The 23,097-nt window shown below is 35.7% G+C and overlaps 1 long non-coding RNA gene across 1 annotated transcript; it reads left to right on the top strand.

The window, feature by feature from the left end:
* The first annotated feature begins 106 nt into the window (after nt 1-106).
* LOC145258126 (uncharacterized) lies at nt 107-22,060 on the top strand. The gene is made up of 2 exons (XR_013864052.1): nt 107-637; nt 21,055-22,060. It is a non-coding gene; the product is annotated as an uncharacterized LOC145258126 (long non-coding RNA).
* The last annotated feature ends 1,037 nt before the right edge of the window (nt 22,061-23,097 follow it).

The raw sequence follows: 23,097 nt of genomic DNA, 5'->3' as shown, positions 1-23,097 counted from the left end.
GCTCGACATGAGTAATCGAAAGTCACATGGACTTAAAAAAAATTTTTTTTTCGTTTATTATGGCCTGGTAGACCAACACAACACTTACCTTAAAAAAACTTCTTTAGTTAGGTTTTCGGGTGTGCTGAAAGCGAATATCGCACTTAAAATTGGGGCCGGCAACTAGTTTTCGCGATACTGAAAAGATACTTTTCCGCATGTTTTATGTAGTAATAGAACACGGCGGCCATATATGTTCAAAACAGAAACAACGTCATGAATTTTCAAGATAATGAAGAGTTCAGTTTTTTTATGCATAAAATATATGCGCGCTTGCGTAGAACAATGGCCACCACTTAAAAAAATAAAGAATCTTAATATCCGGAAAACTACTTAGTAGATGGAAATTTAAACGCAATATTCTTTTTCAGCATACCCTAAAACCCACGAAAGTTGTCATTTTAAAGGAAAATGTTAATGTGAAAACCAAGTACAAACTTACAAATATGGACAAATATGGCTGTCGCGTTATATTACTGCATGAAACATGCGGAAAAGTATCTTTTCAGTATCTTAAGAGATAGTTGCCGTCCCTAATTTTAAATGCGATATTCGTTTTCAGCACACCCAAAAGCCTGTAGAGAACAAGTTTTTTAAGGTAGGTTTTGTGTTGGTCTACCAGGCTATAATTACTTTTTTTACTTTTCTTTCACCTCGTCAAAGTGACGACTTGTACAAGTTTTCGGATATGCTGAAAACGAATATCACATTTAAATTTAGGGCACACAAGTATTTTTCTGGATATTAAGACCTTTATTATTCAATGTAATCCATTGTTTTCATTGGCGGCCATGTTTTTCCCCCACTGAACAAGTACTAATGCGCATGTATGTTACAAACACCCCCTCCTCCCCATGTTAAGACTGACATTTATTTTGTAAGACATTGAAAAAAAAATGTCTTAATATCCAGAAAACTATTTGTCTGCCCTAAATTTGAATGTAATATTCGTTTTCAGCATACCTGAAAATTTCTGAAAGTTGTCATTTTAAATGTAAATGTTAATGTAAAAGAAAGTAAAAATTTGTCGTCACATTATGTATTTCTGAAGGTATTTAACCCCCTCCCCGCAAAAACAGATGTATGCCTGAGTTTTTTTTTTTTTTTTTTTTTGAAGAGAAGAGTGTGCATGTCAGTTCATGAGATTTCATTATAATTATTATTGCTTGTATATCTGTACACTCTACCCATAAAAAATATGACACCGTTCTGAGAGGAGAACATATGCCCAGAAAACAGATATTAACCACCCACCCCAATGGAGGGTGTAATGTCCGAGAAGATGATTAATATTACATAGAAGTAAAGAGACTTATTATTTTCCACTTAAATGTCAAAATTAAATAAGGTGCTGAAAAAGAAGAGAGCCTTTCCTAGAACTGCCCGCATGTGGAACACTGATCCATTGGTCTGCTTCCTGCCCGACTACAATATGGTAGCCTTCTAATCGAATGTAAACAAGTTCTTGTTGAGCCCTCCCCTTAAATAATCCAAATTCTACCTAATTTACACGATTAACAATTACTACATTACCACCTTACGTTCATTAACCTTTATCCTCCAGTGGCCTTTTGGCCTTGATAAGTGGTGACTCCCAAGTAAAAAAAAAAAAAAAGAAAAGAGTCACTATTTTGTTTAAATGCTCACAGAACATCAAGAAATATTGTGGAGTGGTTAAAGCAACATAGAGTGAGAGGGGCGACAGAAATACATATCTAAGAGAGGAATGAGTGACTTATTCAAGTTTTTTTTTTTTTTCACTCATGTTCACCCCGTACAAAACATATCGCCACTTGGACGTGCGCGAGCCTTTTCTAGTCTCACACAAAAACACACATTCACATTTCAAGCTATATTAGTTGTCGCATACATACGCGCACACAAACATATATTCACGTTTGCGTACATACACTCACATTCACGTGTATATATACACACGCTAACGTACACACATGTACTCGCACACGTACGCACACAGATGGACGACGTCACTTCCTTTCAAAGGAAATCCACACATGCGCAAAAGACCACCGGAAACAAGTATAAAAGGAAGAGACAAGCTGTTTCTAACCCTTTTACGCTCAACTTTCGAGCTGGTCGGTCTACGGACCGACCGCGCGTACCTCACGCCATTTACTACTATGTGGGACAAAAAGCTAACAGACTGTACGTACACATTCTCACTCTTTCTCTCTCTATCTACTGCTGGTCCCTGAGAACACCTTCACGTAGCTGACTGCTAACATGGCGTACAGCTTAACCCACTATCTTTTTCTGTGTCTACACGCTGGACTATCATTCCAATTTCCACTACATCACTCACTTCTTTTCCCACGTGCGAACAAACGATAGTGACCCGAACGTGAGATGAAAACACATTTTCCTTTTTCCTTCTATAATACCAGTCCCGCAACAAACGATGGTTACACCCACGCGGACATGAACACATGTTATATCTAAAACATTCATTCTTTCAACAGTAAATAAACGACGTTTATCTTATCCATCAATTGAGTTTTTGTTTCCTTCAATTCCATTCATTTCATTATTCTTTTGTAACGAGATTGGGATTTATATATCCTAGTCCCCTACAGATGTAAGGGGCTACTATTTAGAGCCATATCTTGGAAAGATTAACAAGATATTTGTTTATGTTACATTTAAACTTCTGCATATCAGTACAGCCAGGGAAGCAGGCAGCAGAAAGGGAATTCCAAAGTCTAGCTGTTCGAGGGGAGAAACTATTAGAATAGAAAGCTTTCTGGCATTTAGGGACAACAACAGTGAAGGGGGTGAAATCTTATTGCTAAACAGGTTTGTCGGGGATATGTACGTCGAGGGGTACAAGTGAAAACGAGTTCATCAGAACACATTCCATTAAAATATTTGTAAAACAGGCACAGTGATGCAACATTGCGGCGATGAGACAGGGGCTGGAGCTTAGTTGATAAAGTGGGACCGATTAGATTGACAACTGTTTTTTGGACTTCATCCAAGAGGGAGAGACTAGTGGTAGATGCACCAGCCCAAATGTAGCAACAATACTCCATGCATGGGCGAATGGTGGCCTTGTAAAGTTACGGGATACTCTCAGGTGTGAGTAGTTTTCTAGCAGGATAGAGGATACCCACCTTCTTTGCAGCAGCCTTTGTAATGTCCTCTATGTATTTGTTCCAGTTCATATTGCCCGCAAATGTTAGGTCGAGGAGTTTGAAAGTAAAATTCTCAGGTAGAATGCTATTTGTCATGGCTATAGGGGGTTGGGGAGGCGTCTTGTAATTGTTAAAGGAGAGCAGCTTAGTTTTACTAGCATTTTATGTTGCCATCCATTTGCATCTCCATTCCATTATAGTCTGGATGTCATTTTCTAACAATTCTGTCATTGTCTTAGATTTATGTACATCTATTCTTCCCTCATGCATATTATAAAGCTTGTATACTCAGCAAATATATCCATTTTGGACACAACATTATCAGGGAGGTTGTTTACGAATATCAGGAATAATAAAATTAATTTAAAAAAACCTACTCTTTTCAAACATAACTCAATTCTAGAACTAAAGTAATTTTTAGCATGTATTTTGTATTATTAAAACATATAGGAAAAAGACTTTAGGGAAACAAACGTTTATTAACTCATATTTAGCATTTACAGTAGATAGCCTAAAATGACTTTGCATTTGGTAATAAAATTAAGGTTATAGTCAGCTAACGTACTTCCTAATTTCCGGCCTAGTGTACTGGAAGCAGTAACAAGGCAAATCAGTTTCTTCGCTTTTTTTTTCTCACTCCGATATCTGTCATATATTTGTTATTTAATTTTAATAATTTTATTTTTTTTATCTTTCATAAATATATAGTCATTATGTAAATTTTTTTTTTTTTTTTTTTTTTACACGGTGGTCACCACTTATCAAGGCCCGGAAACCACTCAGGGATAAAGGTTATTGCAAGTACAGTACGTTAGTGTGGAGATTTGATGAAGTGTTTACTTAAGGGGGCGATTCATTAGGAATTTGTTAACGTTGGACTTGAAGACATCCAAGTTGTAGTCAGGTGGGAAGCAGGCAGACGGAACAGAGTTCCACAGGCGTGCAGTTCTAAGAAAGAAGCTTTGTTCATGGAATCTACGTTTTGATTTAGGCACAGATAAAGAGTGGGGGAAACTTTTCACAGTGGATTCAGCTAGACGGGTGTTTTTCGTGAAAGATTGGCAAGGGGAGACCAGAGATTGGAGTTCAGACAAGCATCTGCCATGGGAATAACGATAAAACAAGGATAGGCTCGCAACGTCTCTTCTGTGGGAGAGAGGTTGCAGGGTAGAGAAAAGGGCATCCCCCACTAAACCATGAAGTCTATTTTGTACTCTGTCAAGGCAGGATAGGCTGTTTTTAGCAGCTCCTGCCCAGATATGGCAGCAGTATTCCATCCTTGGACGTACTTGGCTTTTATTTATGAATTTAAATAAAAACTTTTATTTTTAAAATTAAAAATTACTTTTATTTTTATAATTTGAAAAACATATTTCTCATAAAATTTCAAATCAAATAAAAACTTTGATTTTTTAAAAATTTTGTTATTAAAAGTGCAGATAAAGACTGATTGTGTTGTTTTTATCATTTTATAATTTTGTTAATTTTTATTGTATACTATTTCAATAATGTCATTTTCTTATATTTTATTTCAATAAATCGCTTTATGATAGAAATACTGAAGAACAATAAAAGTGGGGTCGTACTAAAAATGTACGTCTACTTTATGTCCGTCTAATTGCTGCTGCTCCTGATGATTATGAAGCAACTTCTTTAAAGCCACTTCCGGTTTTTGCCAGTGGAAATTATCGTGTGCTATTTAAAACATATATATATATATTATCTTTGTTAAAGAAAATAATATAATGTTCGGACAAGTGATCTTTTCCTAAGAATTTGTAAAATACAATAACAGATCTGCATAAAATAAAATTAGAATTATATTTAGTAATTTACACTAGATTTTGGGATTCAAAAACAAGAAAAGAATCGAGTTTTCGACCATGCGCATGCTGTTTGTTTTGTTTTTGCGTTAAACATTTTTGTAAAAAAAATCTTTTTTTTTATTTTTTTATTTTCAGAATTAGGGAAATATTTAAAATAATAATAATAATAATAAAATACGAGTCAAAAGTACACTCTGGCCTACAAAAATGCCCGGACGGTCCCATCGACATTTCCAAGTACGGGCGCCTCGGGCGACTAGCAACAGCAGAGCACAGCAGCACTAGCAGTTATCTAATGCCTTTCGAAGTATTCTAAAACATAGGAAAAGAAAAAAAAAAGCGTAACAGAAGATTAGGTGACTACTGACTCGGTGTGAGCAAAAAACGCTATTGTTCCAGTTGTTTTTTTTTTGTTTTTCTTTTTCACTGTTTTGTGTTCGTTTTTAGTATTATATTATAACACTTATAAAAATATATCACTTTATGAAATATTTATTTATATTTGGCAAGGTTTACTTGAAATGTCCACAAGATAGCGGCTGTGAACGAATGTAAAAAATGAAAATGGAACGGAACGCACATTTAAGCGAAACGAAATTATCGCGTCAATAATAATAATAATAATAATAATAATAAGCGTGTATTAATTTTTAACTAATCAATACTTGTTATGAATATGTTAAAAAAAAACACAGTAGTGCTAGTGCTTACTTTTGTTTGTTTTTTTTTTGTTTTTTTTTGGTAAATAAAATTTGTTTTCTTAGGGGTTTTGGGGTCGCTGACAACGAGCCTGATATTCAACCCCGTGTAAATTGACCGTTTGCATGGTATTAACCCCTGAACGTTTGGACTACGCACGAGCGCGCGGTAGCATACACAAATTTACATTGGTCGTCGCTCGTCGACAAGTACTTTTCCTAATATTAATGCGTGCGTGTTGTTTACACTGGTCGCCATGTGTGCGCACGCAAAAACAACACATGGCGACCAGTGAAAACAACACGCACTGGATTAACGCATTAATATCAGGAAAAGTACTTGTCATCACTTTAAAGACAGGTGTGGAGGTTGACCTAATGTCAAGTCGTTTATGCGCTCGCGCGTTGTCCTAGGGTTTAGGTGTTAATACCATGCAAACAGTACATTTGCGACGGTCTTGAATATCAGATTCGTTCTCAGCGACCCCAAAACCTCCTTAAAAACAGTTGTTTTTAGTTGGGACTATTATGGTATTAAACCATATATTTACCTTTTCTTTTGGTTGTTGTTTATTTTTTTCCACTAGTCTAAGTTTCATGTAACAATTTAATAAAGAAAACATACAGAAAAAATGAAATAACAGAGAAATATTTGTTTTTTTTTCTTTTTCATTTATTTTTTTTTAATTCAACTAGGCTGTACTTTCGCATGACGATTTAATAAACAAAAAAATACAATAAAAATTAGATTTCATGTTCAATCTCTGCATAATTACCGAAAGAAAACAATGAAATAAAAAAAAGTAAAAACTTCTCTTATAGTCTTCTCAATTATTAAATCATTTCTCTCTGATAGGTTCATAAGAGTAGTAGTTGATGGGCAAAAATCAGAAGCCCACAGTATTAATGCTGGAGTCCCTCAGGGGCCCATCTTTGGCCCAACTCTTTTCCTGATCTACATTAATGATCTTACAAATCACATCATAGACATTTATGCTGATGACACTACCAGCACATCTAATACAGTAAACGACCAAGTTCTCTCCGATTCTCTCTCCTCTGATCTTGATCACCTTGTACAATGGGAAAAGGAGTGGCTGCTTACTTTAAATGCATCTAAAAGCAAGCTTCTATCTTTGCATCATCAACGTTCTGACCCCCATCTGGTATCAATTAAAATGAATGGCTCTCGTCTTGGGGAGGCCTCAAGTTTTGACAAACTTCTGGGCTTGATCTTTACTCCTGATCTTAAATGGAACTCGTACATCAAATCTGTTGCCAAGGTTGCTGAAAAAATGGTGGGATCCTTCTATCGATCCAGTAGATATCTCACTGCTGATGCAATTCTCTATCTATATAAGAGCCAGATACGTCCAAGGACGGAGTACTGTTGCCACAGGAGCTGCTAGAAAGGACTTGTCCTGCCTTGATAGAGTTCAAAATAGACTTCGTGGCCTCGTGGGAGATGTCCTTTTCTCTTCACTGTAACCTCTATCACACAGAAGAGATGTTGCAAGTTTGTCTGCTGTATCGTTATTTTCATGGAAAGTGTTCGCCTGAGCTTCAATCTATGGTCCCCCTCGCCAAACTTTCATAAGAAACACTCGTCTAGCTGAAAACACTATCAATAATTCCCCCACTCTTTATTTGTGCCTAAATCTAAACGTAGATTCCATGAACAAAGCTTCTTTCTTAGAATCGCACACCTGTGGAATCGTCTTCCGTTTTCCTGCTTTCCAGTTGACTACAATATGGTTGTCTTCAAGTCCAACGTAAACAAGTTCTTGATGAGCCATTCCACTTGTTAACAAATTTACCGAATTTCCATAACTGACGATTACTATATTGTCCAATTAATTGCTGTACACTCTTAACCCTTATTCCCGGAGTGGTCTCTGGGCCTTGATAAGTAGTTATGCCTATGTAAAAAAAAAAAAAAAAAAAAAAAAAAAAAACCTTTTGTTTTCGTTTTTTTTTTGTTTTTTTTCCAAATAGGATTTTATCAGCAGTGGACCAGTGGAGTCTTTTTTTTTTTTTTTTAATGCTGTAAATCTGCATAAAATAAAAAATAGAATCAGTTTTTTTTTTTTTTTTAATTCTTATGCCTAAAACAATAAGCAATTGTTGCCGCGCCAGCATTCACCTGTAGGGACGCCCTAGGCGACTAACAGCTAGATAATCCCTTTTAATGTTTTTCTGAAACTTTTATCACAATATTATAATGTTGGATAATCGAAACTGTCCTTTAAAATTGAAGAAAACTATTTGTTTATTTTTACGCTAGTTTAATTTTTAATAGTAGATCCCCCACCTCCAAAAAAAAAAAAAACAACAACAAACAAGCAGTGTTCATCAAGTTGCTTTATTCTACAAAATTCTCGGGCAGAAATATTGCGTTCAAATCTATACGTACATAGCAAGCAATCTATACGGACATAGCAAGCAATCTATACGTACATAGCTAGCAATCTATGTACGTATAGATTGCTAGCTATGTACGTATAGATTGCTTGCTATGTCCGTATAGATTGCTTGCTATGTACGTATAGATTTGAACGCAATATTTCTGCCCGAGAATTTTGTAGAATGAAGCAACTTGATGAACACTGCCTGTTTTTTTTTTTTTTGTTTTTTTTTTGTTTTTTTTTTTGAGGTGGGGGATCTACTATTAAAAATTAAACTAGCGTAAAAATAAACAAATAGTTTTCAAATTTAAGGGACAGTTTCGATTATCTAACATTATAATATTGTGATTAAAGTTTTAGAAAAAATAATAAAAGGGATTATCTATTAGTCGCCTACAGGTGAAAATGCCGACTCGAAAGCGATTGCTTATTGTTTTGGGCATAAGAATTACAAAAAAAAAAGAAAAGAAAAACTGATTCTAGTTTTATTTCATGCAGATTTCCAGTATTTAAAAACAAAATTGTTACAAAAAAAAAAATAATAAAATAAAAAAACTCGATTGTTGATTAAGTTCTATTTCGAAAAAAAAAAAAAAGAAATTTTTACTTTTTTTACTTTATTGTTTTCTTTTGGTAATTATGCAGAGATGGAACATGAAATTTCATTTTTACGGTATTTTTTTGTTGATTAAATATTTATGCGAAACTAGTTTAGTTGAATTTTCCAAAGTAAAAGAAAAAAACATTTTTTAGTTATTTCATTTCATTTTTTCGGTATGTTTTCTTTATTAAATTGTTACGTAAAACTTAGACTAGTCGAAAAAATAAACAACAACCAAAAGAAAAGGTAAATATGTAGTTTAATACCATATAGCCCCAACCAAAAACAATTGTTTTTTAAGGAGGTTTTGGGGTCACTGACAACGAATCTGATATTCAAGCCCGTCGCAAAATTACTGTTTGCATGAATGCATGGTATTAACACCTAAACCCTGGTACAACGCTCGAGCGCATAAACGAATTAACATTAGGTCAACCTCCACACTTTTCTTTAAAGTGATGACAAGTACTTTTCCTGATATTAATGCGTTTATTATCCAGTGTTTTGCGTGTTGTTTTCACTGGTCGCCATGTGTTGTTTTTGCGTGCGCGAAAACAACACATGGCGACCAGTGTAAACAACACGCACGCATTAATATTAGGAAAAGTACTTGTTGACGAGCGACGACCAATGTAAATTTGTGTATGCTACTGCGCGCTCGTGCGTAGTCCAAGCGTTCAGGGGTTAATACCATGCAAACGGTAAATTTACAACGACAACAACAGCGACCCCAAAACCCCTAAGAAAACAACAACAAAAAAAAAACAGAACAAAAGTAAACACTACTGTGTCTTTTTTTTTTTAACATATTCATAACAAGTACAGATTAGTTAAAAATTAATACACGCTTATTATTATTGACGCGATAATCTCGTTTCGCTTAAATGTGCGTTCCGTTCCATTTTCATTTTTTACATTCGTTATCGTTCACAGTCGCTCGCTATCTTATGGACATCTCAAGTCAACCTTGCCAAATATAAATAAATATTTCATAAAGATGTATTTTTATGAGTATTATAATATAATACTAAAAACGAACACAAAACAGTGAAAAAAAAACAAACAAAAAAAACTGAAACAATAGCGTTTTATTTGCTCACACCGAGTCGGCGAGTCAGTAGTCACCTAATCTTCCATTACGCTTTTTTTTTTACTTTTTCTATATGTTTTACATATGACTAAAAACCGTTTTAGAATACTTCGATAACTGATAGTCGCCCGAGGCGCCCGTACTTGGAAATGTCGATGGGACCGTCCGGGCATTTTTGTAGGCCAGAGTGTACTTTTGACTCGTATTTTATTATTATTTTAATATTTCTCTAATTTTGAAAATAAAAAAAGCAAAAAAACAACATTTTTTTACAAAAATGTTTAACGCAAAAACAAAACAAACAGCATGCGAATGGTCGAAAACTCGATTCTTTTTTTGTTTTTGAATCCTCCAAAATCTAGTGTAAATAACTAAATATAATTCTAATTTTATTTTATGCAGATCTGTTATTGTATTTTACAAATTCTTAGGAAAAGATCACTTGTCCGAACATTATATTATTTTCTTTAACAAAGATAATATATATATATGTTTTAAATAGCACACGATAATTTCCACTGGCAAAAACCGGAAGTGGCTTTAAAGAAGTTGCTTCATAATCATCAGGAGCAGCAGCAATTAGACGGACATAAAGTAGACGTACATTTTTAGTAAGACCGATAAAAGTGGATGAACTGATTTGCTTTCTCACTGTTTCCGGTAGCGCTCTGCGCCGGAAATTAGGAAGTACGTTAACTGACTATAATCAAAATTAATTTTCCAAGGAGATGGAGTTTTACAGTCAATCACATGATGATAACGCAGTAGCCGGGTCTGCTTCTGACTGTTGCTAAGTAACAATTAGAATTGTGTTAAATTTAATTTCAAAAACTTTTAATCTAAATTGATTAATTTGATTCTAAATATTTAAAAAAAAAAAAGAAAAGAAAAAAAACACTTTAAAAGAATGAAAATAATTTAAATTAAGGTTTTTTTTTCCCTTTATTTTTACCGAGAGTTATCTCCCTTGGATTATAACTAATATCAGGCCTTTTCAAATCTGAGAGAGAACGTATATTTATGAGACTTCCACGAAACCTGTTGCATATTTTAGGGGGCAACTTTTCTGAAATACAACTTTTGTCCGAAAACGAAATGAAAACCATTTACACATTTATTCAAATAGAAAATATGTTTTTCTTTGCGTATCATAGCGAAAATCTATAGACAAAATCGGCATTTATATATTATATTAACGAAAAAATATTGAATTTCAAGTGAAACAAATGGTACCTACGTAATTGGCAGGTCTCAAATAGTAACATATCCAAAAATTATGAAAAACGATATGGTAGAAAAATAATTATTTATGAAAAAAGAAATTTGTGAAAGGAAACAAAATCAATTTGCTTTTGTTTTTTGTTTTTTACTTGGGAGTCATCACTTATCAAGACCCAAAGACCACTCGAGGATAAGAGTTAATGAATGTAAGGTGGTAGTGTAAATTGGGTAAAATTAGATTATTTATGGGGATGGCTCAACAAGAACTTGTTTACATTGGATTTGAAGGTTACCATGTTGTATTCAACTGGGAAGCAGGCCAGCGGAATAGTGTTACACAGGCGGCAGTTCTTGAAAAGAAGCTTTGTTCATGCAATCTCCATTTAAATAGAGAGCGGGGGAAATCGTTTATAGTGGTTGTAGCTAGTCGAGTATATTTTGTGAAAGTTTGGCATAGATTGGAGTTCAGTCGAGCACTTGCCATGAAAATAACGATAGAGCAGGCTCACAACATCTATTCTGTGGGAAAGAGGTTGTAAGAAAGAAAAGAGCATCACCTTTTAAACTATCTATATTACACTTACTAAAAATGAGATAAGTTGACAGGGGAGATTATTGAGTTCTGTTGCTTACGTCACGTGATGAACGTAATGCAAAATGTCGGACAAAATTTGTTCCCCCATATAAACTTTATTGAAAACTGTTTTTCATTAACAATTATTGTTTTTTTTTTTTTTTAAAGTTTTTTTTTACAAGGAAGTCACCACTTATCAAGGCCCGGAGGCCGGTCGGGGATAAAGGTTATTGTGTGTACAATTATCAATGGGATAATATCGTAGTAATCGCTAGTAATGGAGATCTGATAAAGTGTCTTACTTAAGGGGGCAGTTCCTCAGGAACTTGTTTATGTTGGACTTGAACACATCCAAGTTGTAGTCAGGTGGGAAACAGGCAAACGGAAGAGAGTTCCACAGGCGTGCACTTCTAAGAAAGAAGCTTTGTTCATGGAATCTACATTTTGATTTAGGCACAGATAAAGAGTGAAGAAAATTACTGACAGTAGTTTCAGCTAGACGGGTGTTTTTCAGGAAAGATTTACGAGGGGAGACCAGAGATTGGAGCTCAGACGAGCACTTTCCATGGAAATAACGATAAAACAACGACAGGCTTGCAACATCCCTTCTGTGGGAGAGAGGTTGCAGGGAAGAGAAAAGGGCATCCTCCACTAGGCTATGAAGTCTATTTTGTACTCTGTCAAGGCAGGATAGGCTGTTTTTAGCAGCTCCTGCCCAGATATGGCAGCAGTATTCCATCCTTGGACATACTTGGCCTTTACATAGATAGAGAATTGCATCAGCAGAGATATCTACTGGAGCAGTAGAAGGATCTCACCATCTTTCCAGCGACCCTGGCAACAGATTTGATGTACGTGTTCCATTTCAGATCAGGAGTAGTCAAACTCAGTTGTATCAATTAAGATAAAAATGAAATGTAATAAGTCCTCAAATGTACCTCTCCATCGTACAGTATACCAATACACTATGGCTGACTGGGATAGTTTCCGTACATTTATATCGGATCTTCCTCTGCGTTCCATGTTTAAAAAGGATGTGTCGTCTATAGTATCAGACTTGACAGAATGGTTAATTGTAGGTATAGACAATTTCATACCCTCAAAAAAGTTCCAGCAAAAACCTAACAGCCAGCCATGGTTTTCTCTAGAATGTGCTGCTGCTATTGCGTACAGAAATTACTTTTTCCACGGCTTCCAACGTAATAGATGTATGGAAACTAAAGCCGCTTTCAGGACTGCCAGTAACCATTGTAAGAAAGTAATAAAGAACGCAAGAGAGTTGTATGCTCAGTCCATCAAGTCCAAAGTAGTTGAGCAGCAGCTTGGTTCCCACCAGGTTTGGCAAATTGCAAACAGAATCCTGAACAGAAGCGTGTGCTCTATCCCAACTATCATCAATGGACCTGAGTTAATCTTGTCAGCATCAGACAAAGCCAAACTCTTTGCCAAGAACTTTGCAGCCAATTCTACCCTTTGCCAACCCCCAATATTTCCTCCTGTATCAGAAAACACACTATGTGATATACAAATATCTGTATGTGATGTTGCCAAACCTTGATTCCAATAAAGCGACCGGCCCTGACGGTATTCCAATTATAGTACTCAAAAAACTTCAACCAGAACTAGCACCCATACTTACAAAACTGTTTAAACGTTGTCTTAAGGAGAATTGCTTCCCATCACCCTGGAAAATCTCATCAGTATGCCCTGTATTTAAGAATTCAGGTGATCGTTCATCCCCCTCTCAGTACAGGCCAATAAGTCTCCTGTGCGTCATGAGTAAGTTGCTGGAATCTGTGTTAAATAGAGAAGTAATCAACCATCTCAGCAAAAATAACCTTCTTAGTGACACACAATATGGTTTCCGTTCTGCTAGATCTACAGCAGATGTGCTTACAGTTATATCTCATAGGATTAGCGAATCTCTTGACAGAGGCAACCTTTCTAGGGCAATTGCTCTTGACATATCAAAGGCCTTTGATAGGGTATGGCATAAAGGTTTACTTCACAAGATCTCCAGCTATGATATAGCTGGAAATGTCTTCTCAATTATTAAATCATTTCTCTCTAATAGGTTCATAAGAGTAGTAGTTGATGGGCAAAAATCAGAAGCTCACAGTATAAATGCTGGAGTCCCTCAGGGGTCCATCCTGGGCCCAACTCTTTTCCTGATGTAAATTAATGATCTTCCAAATCACATCCTTACATCATTCGTAGACATTTTTGCTGACGACACTACCATCTATGGTAGCACATCTAAGACAGTAAACGACCAAGTTCTCTCCAATTCTCTCTCCTCTGATCTTGAGCACGTTGTACAATGGGGAAAGGAGTGGCTGGTTACTTTTAATGCATCTAAAACCAAGCTTCTATCTTTACATCATCAACGTTCTGATCCCCATCTGGCATCAATTAAAATGAATGGCTCTCGTCTTGATCTTAAATGGAATACGTACATCAAATCTGTTGCCAAGGCCGCTGGAAAAATGGTCGGATCCTTCTATCGATCCAGTAGATATCTCACTGCTGATGCAATTCTCTATCTATATAAGAGCCAGATACATCCAAGGATAGAATAATGTTGCCACATATGGGCAGGAGCTGCTAGAAAAGACTTGTCCTGCCTTGATAGGGTTCAAAATAGACTTTGTGGCCTGGTGGGAGATGTCCTTTTCTCTTCGCCGCAACCTCTATCTCACAGAAGAGATGTTGCGAGTTTGTCTCTGCTTATCGTTATTTTCATGGAAAGTGTTCGACTGAGCTTCAATCTATGGTCCCCCCTCGCCAAACTTTTACAAGAAACACTAGACTAGCTGAAAACACTATTAATAATTCCCCCCCTCTTTATCTGTGCCTAAACCTAAAAGTAGATTCCATGAACAAAGCTTCTTTCTTAGAACTGCACGCCTGTAGAACTGTCTTCCGTTTTCCTGCTTTCCAGCTGACTACAATATGGTTGTCTTCAAGTCCAACGTGAACAAGTTTCTGATGAGCCGTTCCACTTAAGTTAACAAATTTTATTATTAGGTTGGCACAAAAATAATGTCGTTTTTTGACGTTCAAGTTCATGTCAAAAAACAACATTATTTTTGCACCAACCTAATTGGATTATTCCGACTACTGTTCTCATCTATAGTATTATTTTGGGCCAATATAACATCTGATCTTCTTCAGGTGTATTTACCGATACCATTACTATCGATTACTATATTGTCCTTTTGACTACTCTACACTCTTTAACCCTTATCCTTGAGTGACCTATCGGCCTTGATAAGTGGTGATGCCTATGTAAAAAAAAAAAAAACCCTAAAAAACCCCGGAAGCTTGTTAAAACATGGAGCCTCCCCAAGACGAGAGCCATCCATTTCAATTGATGCCAGATGAGGAGCAGAGCATTCATGATGTAAAGATAGGAGTTTGGTTTTAGATGCATTAAAAGTAACCAGCCACCTCTTCCCCTATTGTACCACGTGCTCAAGATCAGTGGAGAGAGAATCAGAGAGAACTTTGTCATTTACGGCCTTTGATGTGTAGCCATAGATGGTCGTGTCATCAGTATAGATGTCAACGAATGATTTAAGTATATGTTTTAGGAGATCATTGATGTAGATCAGGAAGAGAGTTGGGCCCAGGATTGACCCTTGAGGGACACCAACATTAGTACTGTGGGCCTCTGATTCTGTCGCGAGTTTGTCTCTGCGTTATTTTCATGGCAAGTGCTCGACTGAGCTTCAATCTCTGGTCCCCCTCGCCAAACTTTCACAAGAAACACTCGTCTAGCTGAAAACACTATCAATAATTTCCCCCACTCTTTATCTATGCCTAAACCTAAACATAGATTCCATGAACAAAGCTTCTTTCTTAGAACTACACGCCTGTGGAACTGTCTTCCGTTTTCCTGCTTTCCAGCTGACTACAATATAGTTGTCTTCAAGTCCAACATAAGCAAGTTCTTGATGAGCCGTTCCACTTAAGTTAACAAATTTACCAAATTTCCATTACTAAAGATAACTATATTATCCAACTGACTATTGTACACTTTTAACCCTTATCCTCGAGTGGTCTCTGGGCCTTGATAAGTGGTTATGCCTATGTAAAAAAAAATCTTTCAGATTTGGCGAGTTATGTGACTCATTCAAAGAAATTGTTCAGTTACGGTCCAACCGGGACGGACTTTTAGTTGGGATAAAAAAACAGTCAAAAAGTTTTGCAGCTCATTTTCTTTAGTCTTCACATTTCATGAGTGATGCTTTTTTTAGGGGTTAACTCTTATTAAGGTTCAAAGGTCATTCGAGGATAAGGGTGAATGAGCGTTAGGTGGTCGCTGTGACAACAGCATAATGATAGTAAGTGGTGGTAATAGGGTAGAAGTTATTTTCCCTTTCTCTTTCTTTTTGTACATTGTATTTCATACAAGAGTCTGAGAAACTGTTTGTTTAAGGTTTTCAATGTTCTTGCCAAAAACCATAGCATAAAAATATGGTCGAGTAAAATTCACTCATTTTCAGTTGTAAGAAACCTTCCTTCAAAACCGCTTCTAAATTTACAGTTTTTTTGCAGGTTTTACATGAAAATTATTTTGTTTGAAATTTTAGCGACATTCCCTTTCTCTTTTTCATTTAAAAAATGACAAGTTTTCGCCTAATCACCAATCTATGGTCCCCCTCTGTTCTGACTTTCATGAGAACCACTCATCTAGCTGAAACCACTATCAATAATTTCCCCCACTCTTTATCTGTGCCTAAACCTAAACATAGATTCCATGAACAAAGCTTCTTTCTTAGAACTGGACGCCTGTGAAACTCTCTTCCGTTTCCCTGCTTTCCAGCTGGCTACAATCTGATTGTCTTCAAGTCTAACATGAACAAATTCTTGATGAGCCACTCCCTTAAGTAATCCAATTTACCAAATTTCCGCTACTAATGATGACTGACATGTTCCCTTTGACCACTGTACACTCATTAACCCTTATCCTCAAGTGGCCTCCAGGCCTTGATAAGTGGTAACTCCTTTGGAAAAAAAAAAACATTGTGAACATAATTATATTTCGTATTTTACCTCTCCCCCCTCCAGAAAAAGAAGAAATATATTGCAGGTCAATATTTTTTTAATTTTGGAATTTCTATGAAACTTTCAAAATATTTGTTCAAATTCCACAAAAATCAGAGAAATAAGGCACCTTATTATGCTCTTACAGTGTTCCCAATTTCATTTCTCTGCGTTTCATAGCAATTTCAAAATTAAAAAAAATATTGACCTGCAATAAAGCGATACACAGGGTGTATTTTTAAGATCGTCAAGCGCAAATATCAGCTGACGTCATATTGTAAACAAACACAGACGGAATTTGATGAACGACATTATTATTTCTTTTTTTTTTCTTTCTTTTTTGTGAATTATTTCACTTGGCAAATTATTCCTCGTAATATATAATAATCGATAGAAGATTGATTCTATAATAATATATACGCAATCTGCATAAATCAAAATATCATTTTTAAGCAAATTGTATGACCAGGTAACGCCGGGCTGCCAGCTAATATTTTTATGGAGATAAGAATGTGTGTAGTATTGGATTTTATTCAGAATTCAAGACGGCCACCTTTTTTTTTTCTTTTTTTTTATTACCAAGTCACTATTTATAAAAAAAACACTTGAAGATAAGTTGCCAACACATGCCAAAATGTAAAACACAAGTTGCTTGTGAAGATGACCGTGCTCATGCAATTGTTCTGTGAGTTTGAAGATGGCTTGTTAAACCGATTCAAGCTCTGAAGCATTTAGACACCAGTGAGATAATTCTGTTGTTGCTTACTCTTTCTTTTTTTGCGTTTTTCATTGCGTGCGGATTCAGCAATTGTAGCCCCTTTGTGAGTTGCGGCATGTCAGGAACATTTGTCTTCGGTTAGTTTTTCAAATCAGTTAGAATACAAACCGAATTGTTTGAGGGAAACCTTTAGATTGTCCTTGAACCGTTTCCACTGTCCTTTTGCAGGTCTTTCTTCTTTGGACAGTTCGCCGTAAAGGAGCTGTTTTGGAAGCCTTGAATGAGACATGTGCCATATATGATTTGTCCAACGAACCTGGCACTCCTGTAAAAGTGTAATGACGGAAGGTTTGATGGGGATAGAACATCTGTGTCTGGTACGCCTGTCTTGGGTTAGCTTTTCCCAGTAGTTAGAATGAAAATCAAACTGTTTGAGGGAGATGTTTGGATCGTCCTTGAACTGTTTCTGCTGTCCTCCTACGAGTTATTTTCCTTTGGACAGTTTTCCATAAAGGAGCTGTTTTGGGAGCCTTGAATCAGGCATGCGGCATATATGACCTATATGTAACATGGTGTGTACTGACGGAAGATTTGACCAAGCTAGAACATTAGAGTCTGGTATCTTGTCTTGCCACTTAATTTTTAACACTCTATAGAGGCAGGTCATATGGAAATGGTTCAGTTTCTTGTCATGTCTAGCATATATAGTCCAAGTTTTACATGAGGATGGTAAGAATCATAGCTCAGTATACTTGGAGTTTGGTCTGCATTCGTCGAATTCCTCTTGTTCCCACACAGTTATTCTGAGATGTCCAAAAGCAGCAATCGACTTCATCGTCTATGTGTACTGCCCTTGACAGAATACTGCCCAAGTAAGTGAACTTGTCCACAGCTTTTAGGTTGGTTCCACAAATTGAGATCTGAGGCTCAACATACCTTTTTCTAGGAGTAGGCTGGTACATTACTTGGTACTTCTACAGTTTAAAGCCCGTTTTTCTGCCGGATTATACCGAGTGAACAGAAGTCAATAAAAAAACAAGCAAAAAAAGAAGGAAAATAAAACAAACAACCTACCGTAATAATTTCATTAACTTTTACTGTTTTATTTATTTTTTAATGGCAACTATGTTTTTTGTTTCTGTTTTTTTTTTTTTTTTTTTTGGAGGGGTGGGGTAATAAAATTTTTTTGTTTCTTTGAATTAGTCAACAAATATATTTTTGTTTTGTTTTGTTTGTGTGTGGAAAGTTATTTTGGTATTTTTTTATGACCTGCCTAAGAGTGGGGGTATTTTTTTTTTACATAGGCATAACCACTTATCAAGGCCCAGAGGCTAATCGAGGATAAGGTTTAAAGAGTGTACAGTAGTTAATTGAACATTGTATTAATCGTTAGTAGTGGAAATTTTGTAAATTGTATTACTTAAGGGGAACGGCTCATCAAGAACTTGTTTACATTGGACTTGAAGACAACCATATTGTAGTCAGCTGGAAAGCATGAAAACGGAAGACAGTTCCACAGGGGTACAGTTCTAAGAAAGAAGCTTTGTTCATGGAATCTACGGTTAGGTTTAGGCATAGATAAAGAGTGGGGGAAATTATTGATAGTGTTTTCAGCTAGATGAGTATTTCTCGTGAAAGTTTGGCGAGGGGGACCATATTTTATAGGTGTGAAGATGTGATTTAGTGAAAACCCTTTGCAAATTGGAGATTACGTTAAATTACTTTTGATGGTCCCGGTGATATTCTACAACTTCTGACTTCTAGAGATTCCTGCACCTGCAATCTCGGTCTTAAAAATCGATAGATCCCGATTATGAACTGGTGAACACCGACTCACATCCATAACCTACAAGTTAGTGATTATTACACATAGTCCTATAGAACGCTGGTGGTGGGGTTTCTGTTGGGTGTATCATGTCATGAAATGATTCGACCTTTCTCTCTCTTTTTTTTTTACCAAGATTAACACTTTTCATCGAGTTGTTACATGACTTGTTTGGACTTCCATAACAAAAAAGTGAAGCATACATGGTCCCCCGTGAGTGCACAGTGAACGAGGCATGAAAAAAAAGTTCAGCTCCCCACCTCCACTTATCCCCCAAATCCCCAGGGGACGTCAAATCCTGGTGAAAATAAACAAACGGTGCAGTTTTAGACCTTAACAATATGTAAATTTGAGTTCTGCACCATGCAAAAAAAGAAATGACTAAGTCCATCATTTGCACCCCCCGCATTTAGCCCCAAAAGTCCCCAAGGCTTTAACATATTTAAATTTGTGTTCAGCACCATGCAAAACTGCTAAATAGACATACACAGAAAATTTTGGACAAAAATGGTAAAATGGTCCCAAAAATGGAGTGTTTTTATTGGCCCTAAAAGAGCCTCCGGGGCACACCTAAGAGTTATCGTGAAGTATAGACAAACAAAATTATATAGAAATCAGTTAGTTACAACTTTTCAGAAAGTTTTATAAAAATTCAAGGCACCAATTTTTTTAATAAGCGCGAAAGTGTCAATTTCAGCCATTTTAACCCAAAACGCACCCATAGGGGGCAACCGGAGTTTTCCGGGAAAATCCGTTCTGTTACTTTTTTTTTACTCATATCATGTTTAATCTTTGTGCAAAGTTCCAAAAAAATTCCAAGGTGTAGTTATTGAGAAAAGTGCAGACAGATGAACGGACGCACAGACAAGGGTGAATTTATAGGCCCCCCTCCTTTTGCCGGAGGGGGGGGGCAATTTTTAAAAAGTCTCTATTAAAAGCTCAGTCTATCTATCGGCCAGTTTGTTAAGCAAAAGTTTAAAATAGTTTTTTTTGTGTGTCCACACATCGCTATAAAGTGTTCTGTCCGTCTGCCTGTCAGTCTTTCCGCTTGAAGTAACACTTTCACCCACCTCAAATGAATGCACGCATCTGAAGTATATCCTTTCTTATTCTTATTTATTTAGGATCCACCCATTTTTTAATCTATTTATAAGGAAGAAACATTCATAAATATGTATTCGTTCGTTAGTCTTTTATGTTTTATCGCTTGTTGAAAGCGACAAAACTACAAGTTTACCTCGGCCTACAAGTAATTTCCTTCAAAGTGTGTCAACCAGCTGGAGAGGAGTCAAGAGAAAATATATAGGCAAGACATTTAGGTGTCAATCTCTATTTATATAAAGTTATTAGGTTAAGAAAAAAAGTTCTTGCGGAATTTTAAATTTTAATTTCAAATAATGTATTTTCAAACAAGTTTTCCGTATGATACCTTTACTTTATATATCATTTTAAAGAGCGTTTTTTATATAAAGTAAAGTTTATTTGTACAAAATCTGGTTAAGGAGTGAGACATATTAGGTTGACAATAAAATTCTTATGGAATTTTTAATTTTGATTTCAAATGATGTATTTTCAAATAAGTTTTCTTTATAATACTTTTACTTTATATATCATTTTAAAGAGCGTTTTTTATATAAAGTAAAGTTTATTTGTACAAAATCTGGTTAAGGAGTGAGACATATTAGGTTGACAATAAGATTCTTATGGAATTTTTAATTTTAATTTCAAATGATGTATTTTCAAATAAGTTTTCGTTATTAATACCTTTATTTTATATATTATTTTAAAGAGCGTTTTTCGTTCTATCTAATCGTTTAAATTACAATCGTTTTAAAACAATTATGTCTTATTTTCAGAACGTTGAATCCAAGATGAAGAAAAGGCAAATTCACACAATTTCCTTATTTAAATTCAAGCCAGGCTGAAACAGCTCACGATATCAATGAAGCGTTTGTACTCAGGAACCACTACTGAATGCACAACACAATGATGGTTTAAAATAATTTTGTGGCGGCGACGAGAGTCTTGAAGATGATGGACATAGTGGTCGGCCATCGGATGTTGATAACGATCTATTAAGAGCCTTAGTCGAAGCCAATCCACACACAACTGTTCAAGAGCTTATTTTTGAATTAGGCATAACATATACAGCGATTTTCAACCACTTGAGAGAGATTGGAAAAACAAAAAAAAAATTTGATAAATGGATGCCTCACGAATTGAACAACAACTAAAAGAAACGCTGTTATGAAGTGCCATCTTCCCTTTTTTTACGTAACAAGAATGACCCGTTTTTCGACCGGGTTGTGAAAAGTGGGCTCTTTACAACAACTGACAATGCTCAGCTCAGTGATTAGACGCTGACGAAGCTCCACAACACTTCCTGAAACCAGTTTCACCAAAAGAAGGTCGTGTTGATTGCTTGGTGGTCTCTGACCGGTCTCATCCATTACAGTGTTTTGAGGGCAGCAGAGAAGTATTGTAAAAAAATCGATGAAATGTATTAGAAATTTTGACAACAACACCCAGCATTAGTCAACAAAAAAGGGCCAATTTTCCTCCATGAAAATGCTTGACCGCATTTTGCTAAACCAACCCTGCAGAAGTTGAACGAATTGAGCAACAAAATTCTGCCTCATCCGCCGTACTCTCCATACCTCTCACCTACTGACAACCATTTTCTTTCTAAACATGTCAACAACTTTCTATGTGAGAAATGCTTAAAAAACTAAGCAATATCAAAAACGCATTCAGAATGCAAGATTTTTACGTTACTCGCAAAAATACACTTGTTTTGCATTAGCAAAAGTGTATTGATTCTGATGGTGTTTATTTCGATCAATAAATTGTTATTTAAGCCGGGATATGAATTTAAAAGTTAAAACTCGGCAAGAACTTTTTTGTCAACCTGATATATATGTGTATATGTATATGTATATATATGTATTGAATGCGTGAATGTTTATATTAGTGTGGGGACAATTAATCAGAATCGGAATCAGGAATCAAAAAAATATTAACATTTTGCCGCATTGGAATTGATATTGGAATCATAAAAATTTCTGCCTATTTTCCAATTCCCAAAACGATTCTTTTTTATTGTTTTTATTTATTTCTTTGTTTTTCTTTAAAATTTTCTACGGCTCATATTAATGATGAAATGATAAATATTCATTAACTTTAAAACTACGAGTAAAACTAAAATCTATAGGTCACGCCTATAAATGATATTTTTTAGACAATTCTATATTGAGGAGTTTAAAAAGAATCAGAATCTGTAATTGTATCGGAATCGGCAAAAATGTTGGAATCATCCCATCACTAGTTTATATTTTTGTAATTTATCTGTGCCTAAAACTAAATGAAAATTCCATGAGCAAAGTTTGTTGCCTAGAACTACTCGTCTGTAGAACACAGTACTGCAGGAGTGCTTCCCAGTTGACAATAGAACGGTCGATTTCAAGACTAATCTAAACAAATTCTTGTAAAATTGTCCTCTTAAATAATTAATTTCTACTCAAGTTCCATTATTACTGATTAACAGAGAGTTTTTTCACCAGCAAACTAATACTCATTAACCTTTATCCTCGAGTGGCTTTGATTTGAGAAACGGACATGTTAACATTTGAGTACACTGGCTTTTGAGCTCGGATCAAAATGTAATATCCAATTTGCTTCTGTCTTCTGTCAGAGGACAGAGATACTTCTTGACTGGGGCAATTTTTATATTTGTTCCGTCTAGAGTACCTCATTTTATGGAGCTGAATTTTCTTCCACATAGGAAAACTACCTTGAGTCTAACTTTGCACTCGTGAGGAGACAAGAAAACGAGGACCTCATAACTATGTAACATAGTACTTCCATGTGATCATGAATGAGGTCAAGCTGGAAAAGTTCAG

The sequence above is a fragment of the Euprymna scolopes genome, chromosome 33, assembly GCF_053919585.1.
Source record: "Euprymna scolopes isolate OS-2025 chromosome 33, ASM5391958v1, whole genome shotgun sequence".
NCBI classification, from domain to species: Eukaryota; Metazoa; Mollusca; class Cephalopoda; order Sepiida; family Sepiolidae; genus Euprymna; species Euprymna scolopes.
The sequence above is the reverse complement of the archived record's forward strand: the minus strand, read 5'-3'. Positions and strand labels throughout refer to the sequence as shown.